Raw genomic sequence first — 11921 nt, 5'->3', positions numbered from 1 at the left:
TGTTCCCTATGCTGAATTTCCGTAGGTGGGCGTGACAAGATGGCGGCTGCAGCGATGTCGCGGAACAGAGCTCCGAGAAAATATGATTTATTTGTAAGCTAGTTTGATATTTGTGTTCTATGTCTGGTATGGTGGTAGACAAGACACCTACTATGAGCCATAAAATGTCCAAATGACAAAAGGAAAGAAAAAGCAAGCAAAAAACAGCAACAACAAGAGATCAAGTGAAAATGTGAGTAGTACTCATGAACTTTCAAACACCTCTCTACCCAGTTTGATATCTAACAGCCTTCGTCTTGTTAATGATCGTAATTTCTCCAGTATGCATCAAGATAATTTGCCTCAGTCTGCAACTCCACCACAGGCGTACGCAACATTTATTCAGTCACCCCCCAGCCCAAATGTTTGGAACCCGCAACTTATGCAGTCCACCCCACAGAATATATTACACAATACAGGGGCCCAACAGAGGATAAACTATGTATCGATTCCACAAACCCAGTTCTCGGATATGGTAAATAAGTTGAATGTTATTCAGGAGTCAATGCAACAGTTATCAAAGCTTGACGCTATAACTGACTCACTCAGTCAGCTAAATAACAGAATGGATATGACCGACGCGAGACTGGTGAAAATGGAACAGAATGTAGCTACAGTGTGTGAGAAATACGACACTGTGATCCAGCAACAGACACTTCGTACAGACCAAATACAAGTGACTCAACAAAGGCAAATGGATGAAATAAATGAAATGAAAAACTATTGTTCTGCCTGTTACAACCAAGTTGGGTATTTGCATAACGAAGTTCTGGGACTGAAAGAAAACTTGTTGGATATACAGCACCGTAGCATGAATAATAATTTTTTATTCACTGGTTTCGCCGAACAGCCAGACGAAGATGTCGAAGCAGTTCTTAAAACCTTTATAGCAGAAAAACTTGGAATCGACGAGGAGATCATTTTTCAAAATGCTCATCGTATCGGTCCTCCAGGAAGAAACCGACCGCGTCCCCGTACAATTGTCGCCCGCTTCCATTGGTACAAACAGAAAGAAATTGTACGCTCGTCTGCCCCTGCTAAACTTCGCGACACACAGTACGGCGTGAATGAACAGTTTCCACGCGAGATCGCGGAGCGGAGACGCGAACTGTACCCGTTACTACGCCAGGCTAAAGCCAGGGGAGATCACGCAAGACTTGTAAAGGACCAGCTGTTCATTAATGGAATACGAGTGTACCCCCATTCTGACAGAAATGTGCCCCCTCCGCCACAACCAACATACCCACCCAGCCCACTCAACCCACCCCAGTCATCCTACTCATCCAACCCACCCCAGTCATCCTACCCATCCCACCCTTCCTATCCAACACACCCATTCAATCCACCCCACCCTCCACCACAGTACCACAGTCACTACCCTCCCTTTCCTGCCCTGGTACAGCCCCAAACCCAAAACCAACCGCCAAGTTTAATGCGCACTCCAACTACATTAGGTCCCACTGCCCCTCCCCAACCCCAAAAGAACCCCTCCCAACACAGTTAGAGGTGTCAAACATTATTCCAGCCAGTAGTCGACTACAGCCAAGCTGACCCACTGTTTACTGGCGGTTACTTTGTTTACACAGAACAAAAACTGTGTTGGCTTGGCCCAACTCAGTGTGCTCGGTATACAGCACCTGTTGATCAGTGCTGCGTGACGGACAGAGCACTCACTTACGTGGGAAACACGGACACTTTCTTGGCTGGAATAAACTACCAGTGCGATTATTGTACACCATTTAATAATAATAATAACGATATTCTGTTATGTGAGTTTGATGCTGCTATTGATAACATTTTAATACATACTTATAATCACGTTCAAAATAGTTCTGTACATGTAAATTATTATAATATTGCTAGTAAATCGCCTATGTCGACTACAAATAATACAAGAGATAGTGATACACCACTTCGTAAACATGCCACGGCTAGAGTCGACCAAAACACATTATCTCAGAAAACACACCTTAGGTTTGGAACATTAAACGTGTGTGGATTGCGTCAAAAACTGAATTTTCCTGAATTAATCGACTACATTAAGAACTTTGATATTGTGTGTTTTTCAGAGACAAAGCTAGATTATCTAGATATTATTGATATCCCTGGATATACTATACATTGTAATAACCGCCAAGCCAGAAATAGTTGTAGATCTGGAGGCATTGCTCTACTTATTAAGCAAGATATAGCTAAATATGTATCTTTTCTAGAAATGGAATCAGATTTTTTACTTTGGTGCAAAATTGATAGAAGTTTTACAAACTTTGAAGATGATTTACATATTGGTGCTATTTATATACCACCTGAAAATTCTAAATATTGTAATGCTGACACATTTTACTCCGTAAGACAAGAGATCCAAACACATGTTAACGTAACAGATTATGTATTGCTACTTGGTGATATGAATGCCAGGACTATATTGTTGATAGTAATATAGCTCATGTACTTGATTTAGATGATAGTGTGGATGGATATCTGAATAGTGCTACTACACGTCTAGCAAATATGAACATACCTTTAAAAAGAGTTAGCCAAGACGCTAAAACTAACCACTTTGGTTCACAATTGTTAGACATGTGTAAATCTAACAATCTTTTCATCGTGAACGGCCGTATTGGCAACGATAAGCTTTTTGGGAAATTCACGTGTAAAGATTCGTCCGTTGTGGACTACAACATTGCCTCGATAAATCTGCTCAAGCATATAGATGAGTTCAAAATATTTGATTTTAATCCAATACTTTCTGATATCCACTGCCCACTTTATATCGATCTGTTATTTTACAAAAGTAGGGAAATTACTAGTGTTAATGACGATAAACAAGCTGATGTAAAATGTAAAATTAAGAAAATTAATAGATGTACAGCTGATATATATAATAATAATATAGATGATGAAAATATTAGAAACCTTGCAGCTCATTTAGATAGATTATTCGTTAATTCTGATACACCAAACAGAGAAACAATAAATAGTTTAGTAAAAGATTTGGGGAACATTATGAAAAAGAGTGCCGAAAAGACGGTAGGAAATTATGCTCAAATAAGTACAAACAAACATATTACAGCTGACAAGAAGATTTGGTTTGGTAAAGAGTGTAGAATAGCAAGGTTTCACAAAGCTAGACTTAAATTTAATCACAGTAAATGTAATATAGATCGTCTCTCGATGATAGGTTTGGGCCAGCAATATAGAAAAACTGTAAAATTTTACAAACGTAAACACGATAAATCATCCGAACAAAAAATACGCAAAATGCAAACAAACAAACCCAAGGAATTTTGGAAACTATTAAATTCAATAAATGAAGAAAAAAACACCCACTGATATAGAAATGGATAATTTCTTTGAATATTTCAAAGAAATAAATGAAACAGACCCTAATGGTGTTGAAAGCATCAACATAGATATCTCGTTTGAAAACAGTATCCTAAATAATGAAATCACTATTGATGAAGTACGGAAAGCCAATTAGATGTCTCCGAAACAATAAAGCGATGGGTACAGATGAAATTTCAAATGAATACCTTAAATATGGAGAAAGCAAACTCGCCCCAATCTTAGTAAAACTATTTAATATTATTTTCAACACAGGCATACTACCAGATGATTGGCTAAATGGAATTATTAAGCCAATTTATAAAAAGAAAGGTAGCCCAAATGATCCCGAATCTTACAGACCCATTACAATAGTAGTAAGTTGTTTTGGAAAGCTATTTACATCAATTTTGAATAAGAGAATAAATGACTTCCTCGAATCCACAGAACAACTAAACGAAAGTCAAGCGGGCTTTCGCAAAGGTTATAGTACTAATGATCATATTTTTTCTTTGCATGCCCTATGTGAAATTATCAAACAAAGAACAAAGAAATTTTACTGTGCCTTTATAGATTTCTCGAAAGCATTTGATACTGTCTGGCGAACAGGTTTATGGCAAAAAATGTTAAATTTAGATGTAAATGGTAAATTTCTTAGAATTGTTTATAATATGTACCAAGGTATCAAATCATGTATAAGCCACAATGATGAATATTCGGCTTATTTCCTATGTCAAAATGGAGTACGTCAGGGCGAAAATCTGTCCCCCATATTATTCGCTATATACTTAAATGACCTAGAAAATACACTAAAAGAGAATCAATGTAATGGTATAAGAATAGAGTATGAAAACAACAATACTGACCTACTGTTTATAATTACCCTGCTACTTTATGCTGACGACACTGTGATTTTGGCAGAATCACCAGAAGACCTACAAAAGTCTTTAAACGTTTTCTCGGAATATTGTGAAATTTGGAAATTAAAAGTAAATATAGGTAAGTCTAAAATATTAGTATTTGGTACAAAACCTCCCAAAAATAAATCATTCTACATTAAGGACATTAAATTAGACATTGTTGATAACTATAAATACTTAGGCATTATATTTACTAGAACAGGATCGTTTATCCATGCAAAACAAATCTTTAATAGCACAGGCTAATAAAGGTATGACCTTACTCAAAATGAGAATTAGAAATCTTAATTTACCAATAGACTGCCAATTACACTTGTTTGATAGTACCATTGTCCCTATTCTGTTATATTCCTCGGAAATTTGGGATTTTGGTAATAATCAAAATATAGAAAGAATACAGCTAAATTTTCTAAGAGACTTATTAAGGCTAAGAAGAAGTACCCCACTGCCCATGATTTATGGAGAATTAGGCGTATTTCCATTAGATATTAAGATACACATTAGAATGCTAAGTTTTTGGGCCTCGTTGATCACAGGAAAGGCCTCTAAAATATCATATATACTGTACAAAACAATGATTAGTGAAAGCACAAAAAATGGGTTAAAATTTAAATGGTTAAGTAATATAAACGATATATTAAATAAATTAGGACTGGGAAATTATTGGTTAAACCAGACAGTTTCAAATAAGAACTCATTTATTAAGTTAGTTACTCAACGTTTAAAAGATCAATTCAGACAAACCTGGAACGAAAATATTAATACTTATCCCAAATGTATTACTTATAGAATATTTAAATCGGCACATGTTTGTGAAAATTACCTTCTATACTTACCTGAAAAAATACGCATTATTTACAGTCGATTCAGAACCAGCAATCACTATCTTCCAATTGAAACTGGCAGATGGCAAAATATTGAAAGAAAAACATAGAATTTGCCCTCTTTGCATATTGAAAGAAAAACATAGAATTTGCCCTCTTTGCAAAATCACAATAGGTGATGAATTTCATTACCTATTTCAATGTCCACACTTTACTAACGAAAGATTAACCTACTTAAATAAATATTACTTCAACAGACCAAACACTTTTAAATTACACAAGCTCTTTAACACAAAACAATTATCTATTATAAAGAAACTATGTACGTTTCTTAATGTCATTAATAGTGTATTAAAAGACACGCCTTTGTCATAGATTTATTCATCTAATATATTTTAGCGTTTGTGTATATGTATATAGATAGATAGATAGATAGATATAGATAGATATAATTATATGTATGTATGTTTTAATCAGCAGCCGCCATTGTATTGTGTATATATATATATGTTTGTAAACACCTCAATGTAACACCGTTTGGTGTTCTGAGTGAATAAAGTTCTGTTCTGTTCTGTATAATTGGAGCTTGCGTTCGTGTATGGTGCACACTCCAAATTCGACAATGGTACGACTTCAACTCACTATCGAAGATCGAGGAAGGGCTATTGCTTGGCTTCAGGATGGCAATACGCAAAGAAATGTTGCTATGAGACTTGGTGTCAGTCAGAGTGTCGTTGGCCGACTGTGGCAACGGTACCAAGCAACGAATTCTGTTCGAAATCGTCCACGTTCGGGAAGACCCCGAAGCACTACAAATAGAGAGGACCGCTACATCACCAATATGGCTCTACGTCAACGCACAACCACTGCACGCCGATTACGTGACAATCTGCGGACTGCGACTGGAACTCGAGTGTCTGATCAAACCATACGCAATCGTCTGAGAGCCAATAATCTACGCTGCCGTCGCCAGGCTGTTCGACCACCACTCCTACCACGTCACAGAACGACCAGACGGCACTGGTGCACGCTTCATCTGCGGTGGCAACGTGTTCAGTGGGGTCGAGTGATGTTCACTGACGAGTCCAGGTTTAGTCTGCAGTTCAACGACGGTCGGGTTCGTGTCTACAGACGTCCTGGGGAGCGCTTCGCTGACGTTAACGTTAGACAACGTCACCGGTTCGGTGGTGGCAGCGTCATGATGTGGGGCGGCATCTCTATCCACCACAGGACCCCCCTCTATGTGGTGGATGGCAATCTGAATGGAATCCGCTATCTGAATGAGATTATCCGGCCGTTGGTTCTCCCAGGCCTTCAGCAGATTGGCGGCGAGGCAGTTCTGCAGGATGACAATGCCAGACCCCACCGCGCCAGGGTGGTAACGGACTTTCTCAGACAACAAGGTATCGCCAGGATGGATTGGCCAGCATATTCGCCTGACTTGGCCCCAATAGAGACGCCTGGGGCGAATTAGGCAGGAGAGTTCGGGATAACCATGCCCCTCCGGCCAACCTTCATGATCTGGGTCAACTTCTTATGGCAGAGTGGCAGGCCATTCCCCAAGAGTTCTTCAGACGTCTGATCAACAGCATGAGGCAACGATGTGTCGAGTGTATTCGCGCCAGGGGTGGATTCACACACTATTAAACGAATGTTCTAATGTGTAAAATCAATGTTTGACAACCTTCAACTTTGACAGCATGTCATATGACTTTCTTATATACAGTGACGTTTATTTGTGGTTTTTTGTAAATATGGAACAATAAATAATATTTTTGGTGTAGTTTACATCATCAATCTAATACACTCTGAAACTTATTTGGTTATAAATTTTTGACCCTTAAATTCTTTTGAGTAGTATATAATTATATATATATATACAGATATATATATATATATATATATATATATATATATATATATATATATATATATATATATATATATATACATATACATATATACATATATACATATATACATACATATAGTAGTATATAATTATATATATATAGGCAGATTCCATAGTTTGTAAAGTTATAAGAACTTGTGAATTCTTGTTATATTGGAAGAGCTAATAAGCAAGTGTGAATGTCTGATTTCCCACTTTTTGACTGATAGGTCATGTGGTTAAACAGGTATTTTGACTAAAGTTACCATCCACTGTCACTTTGTTTTCACAAACATTACATTTAAAAGAAAAGGTTTTGTTTGGTGGTGGTGGTGGAGGGGGTTTGATTTTTTAATTATTGTTATTGTGTTCATTGTTGTTTGTTTTGTTTTATTTTTTTCGGAGGGGGGTGGGGGTTACACTGGTATTACCTAATTAGGTTCAACAGTAACAGCTACCGTTTAAATGTATGCCTGTTATTTATTCCTGAAATGTATGTACATCAGCCAAAGTACAGTCAAACGTTCTCTCTATAAAAAAAACGTTTGTGATTAGCAGCTACCTGTGTTAAGTGGACATATTTGTGTGTAACAAATGTTTGACTGTATATGATTTTGTTTTGTCTATACTGTTTGTCAATGGCATGGTTCAATGACATGGTTGTGAATTTATTTAAATAATGAAATTCCATGGTCACTGACGTAATATTTTAGCCAGTTATACATACATACATACATACATACATACATGCATATACATACATACATACATACATACATACACCTGTATATATACTGTAACGACTGTGACCATACATTCATATCAACTATCATCTGACAAATATTGTAATAATTCATTTGTCAGGTTTGAAAGGGAAATGAGTAACACAACAATATGTAAATAAATAATAATTGTTTATTTATTTTTGCACAAGTAATATATTTCAATCTGAGTGTATTCTCAACAGGGTTTTTTCTTATTTCTGTCTAACTAAATCTAATTTCTACATTGTCACTAATTAATAACACTGAACTACTTCAAACTATACTACTGAAGTTGTTTCCCCATTATGCAAATTTGTATGCTATTTTCATACCAAACGTGTAATTTATCCCTTTATTTGTAATATACATAACACACACACACACACACGTGTCTATGTATACATGGATATATGTGTGTGTGTGTGTGTGTGTGTATATATATATATATATATATATATATATATATATATATATATATATATATATATATATACTATAACGTACCCATGATATCCATGTCATAAACCCATGTGATAATTTTTGTGTATTAACCCGGTTAATAATGGTATGCAAATTTACAAGACCTGTATACCTGAGCGTATCGTTTTCAAAGTTTAGTTAAAATGCGTGACGTCAAACTAATTTGTGCTAATCATGATGACGTCATATCACCGACGGCGACTTTAGTACTGTGATTTACTAAAAATGTAATTAAAAGTTTTCTTTTAGAATGTTATAGAATAAATTCGCTACTCGTGTTTTTAATATGTAAAATATCAACCTCGTCTAGTTAATCGGTATTTGTCTCGGTAGAGCCTCGACAAATACCAATTAACATAGACTTGGTTGATAGTTTACATATTAAAAAACATTCGTGACGAATCTCCCCCCGCCCGCCCTCTCCAGCTCTCAGTGTAAAATTGCTCTCTCTCTCTCTCTCTCTCTCTCTCTCTCTCTCTCTCTCTCTCATATATATATATATATATATATATATATATATATATATATATATATATATATGCCTAATTTCTTAAATGCCTGAGCGCTTATTCAAAGACGTGGGCCTACTTCCGGTTAAACACAGTACTCGATATAATAATCAGGGGCCTCACACGCACACACATGCACGCACGCATGCTTGCTGCAGACTACGGAATTACAAAAATTACAAGTACAAAAGGAACAAACAGGCACTTTATGTTTAGAATTTTTGGCCAGCCCAGATATAATAAATCGAACATAATAAATATTGTTAAATGATGTAATCTGAGATGAAAAGTTGATTGAAACATGCAAGCAGTTTTTCGTTAAAATGGGAAAAGAGACATCTTTGTAACTCTGTGAAAATTAATATGCATGTATCGGCAATTTCCATAACGGCATTACTATCGGAACACCTCGCTTAAAGTTAACTTCGGTGACGCAAGTGCCGTTTTACGAAAACGTGCGACAATTGTCGATCGATGCATAATTATTATTTTGCTGAGAATGGTCAACTTCGCAGTCTTTTCATTCCGATGTGACATTGGTAAATTAATCTACCATTCTATGAAAATGTGCGAGGTATCCCGTTATTTTCCAAATTCAAGATGATTGTATTTTGGCAGAATACTGCATCGATTACAAAATGTGTAACTCGCGCATGCTCAGTTTAGTCAGGATGCGGTAACATTTAAAAACAAAACCGCATCGCGTACTGTGAATGAATGTGATATGATGGGGGACCAGTTACGTTAACTGCGATACAATTGTTTTCTGAACAAGCCTCTGTTTCTGCTGTTTGAAATAGGTTAGTATAGATCCACAAAACGTTTCATTTGTCCTAAATAAATTTTAAAATTATAGGTGGTCCGATGGACTACGTGTTTGCAGCTTCAGGTAGTCCTGTTAAGTTTCAATATGTTATATATATATATATATATATATTATATATATATATATATACATATACCACATATCAAGGTCATATATAGTACACACACACACACACACAGAGAGAGTAGAGAGACTGCCTGGCACCGCCTGAGAGAAGCAACCAGAGTAGAGAGAGAGAGAGTGGAGAGAGAGAGAGAGAGAGCTGAGAGTTATTACCAGTGTTTTTCGGTATCGTCAATATCATATATCAGGAATATAAATTGTATTACGCTGGACAGCTTTCAGTGTAAAATTGCTATTAAAATGTTTTTATTTGAGTACTATGAATGCATACGTCAGTACGAGAGAGAGAGAGAGAGAGAGAGAGAGAGAGAGAGAGAGAGAGAGAGAGAGAGAGAGAGAGAGAGAGAGAGAGAGAGAGAGAGTACTAAACGAGCTCGCCTGTCATGCCATTTTTTTATGAAACGAGTGGACAGTTTCGCTTTCGCTCGTCAGATACCAGCACTGTTCACGAGTTTCATAAAAATGGTATGACAGGCAAGCTAGTTTAGTATTTTATTTATTACAAACCAACTGCAAACAAGACGCAACGCAGAAGTAAACAGATGTCGAGACCTACTACACGTTATTTTCTTTTACGAATTGGGTCAGCAAGTGATCTACGTCACACGTAAACGTAAACGACGTCACAGTGAGCAACGAGACGTCATGAATGTAGTTTAGATTTTGGCGCGAAGCTTGCATTAAGTGTTAGCTAATGAGGTTTTGAAATTCACAATAATGACTGAATTGTTGATCGGATCAGCAAAGATTGAGCTGAGTGAATGGGATTGACTAGATGTGACACTGCATTTTATATTTAGGGCCGTTAAAAAAAAGAGTTGCAGGTCGACATCGTTTTGGCTTCGTACACAATAGCCTAGGCCCAAATATAACTGCCTATCTTATCGCAATTTCAACTGATGGCCACACTTTTAAATTACACTATTTTGTACAAGGTCGGTTAGATACGTTAATAACCACTCAACAAAACATTTTCAACAGCAATTTTGCTCTCAATGTTTTCAAGCGTTCGGGAAAAGGACGCGTCATGTACCCAGTTTATTTTATTGCAGTGAGATGCAAAGTGACGTCATTCGAATACTGACGTCATTAAAAAACAAAACAAAAAAAACAACCTAGTTAGATATTGAGTAATTGTTATGACATAAGTAATATCTTACACTGGTGTGTAATATATATATATATATATATATATATATATATATATATATATATATATATATATAACCGGTGTGTGTGTGTGTGTGTGTGTGTGTGTGCGCGCGCGCGCGCGTGTGTGTGTATAAGAATTGTTGGATAATTTGTTTGCTAATCTATCAATGTATAACAGTCACAAATTGTATAATATCATGTAGCGTAGCGAAGCGTTGTTATACTATATTTGTGACTGCTTTAATATTATATTGCCAGTATGAAAAGTGTACTTGCAAATGGTAATTCCATGGTAAAGTTGCATTTCATAAACTTTTTTAATTTAGTTCACTGTCAAAATCATGAACATAACTGAAATGTATAATGGTTCCATTTTCTGAAACAAACACAGTGTTCAGTTCATTTTTGAAATGGCTTACTAGAATACTGACAAACCATATGCATCACAAAAAAACTTTTATGATTTTGTAAGGATAGCATCTCGTCGGTCACATGTTTTTGTCCCATCAGTTACACTAGAAAATTAAGCAGTATTAAAAGTGAAAGAGATATTTCTCTCGAAACTGATCTTAATGCAGAATTGAAATATGTAGCTAGTAAAAGGGTTGTATACAAAAATCTGTCTTTCAAGCTGAGATAGTGATTACAACTTCAGTACACTCTGTCAGAAAACGTGATCCGTAAACGTCCCATATGTCTTCTTGACAAGACGAATCGAGTTACTATAAGGTTTTATCATGTTCAGAAAGATAAGTACTTCCCATTTAATATGTGATAGGCCACACCATTATTCATTTAAATGTTTTTAATTTTCTCCAACACTTTGAGGATTATTGATCAAATGTCCCATAAGTCACAATGGAATTCGCCAAATAAGCTACCCAAAATGAAGACAGCTTTAACCTACATAGCAATGGTGACTCTACTGCCTGATGTTATCACGAGACGTCACCACACCAAATAAGCTACCCAAAATGAAGACAGCTTTAACCTATATAGCAATGATGACTCTACTGCTTGATGACATCGCGAGAAGTCACCACACCAAATAAGCTACCCAAAATGAAGA

This window comes from Gigantopelta aegis, chromosome 5, assembly GCF_016097555.1.
Source record: "Gigantopelta aegis isolate Gae_Host chromosome 5, Gae_host_genome, whole genome shotgun sequence".
Lineage (NCBI taxonomy): Eukaryota > Metazoa > Mollusca > Gastropoda > Neomphalida > Peltospiridae > Gigantopelta > Gigantopelta aegis.
Note: the sequence above shows the minus strand (reverse complement) of the source record.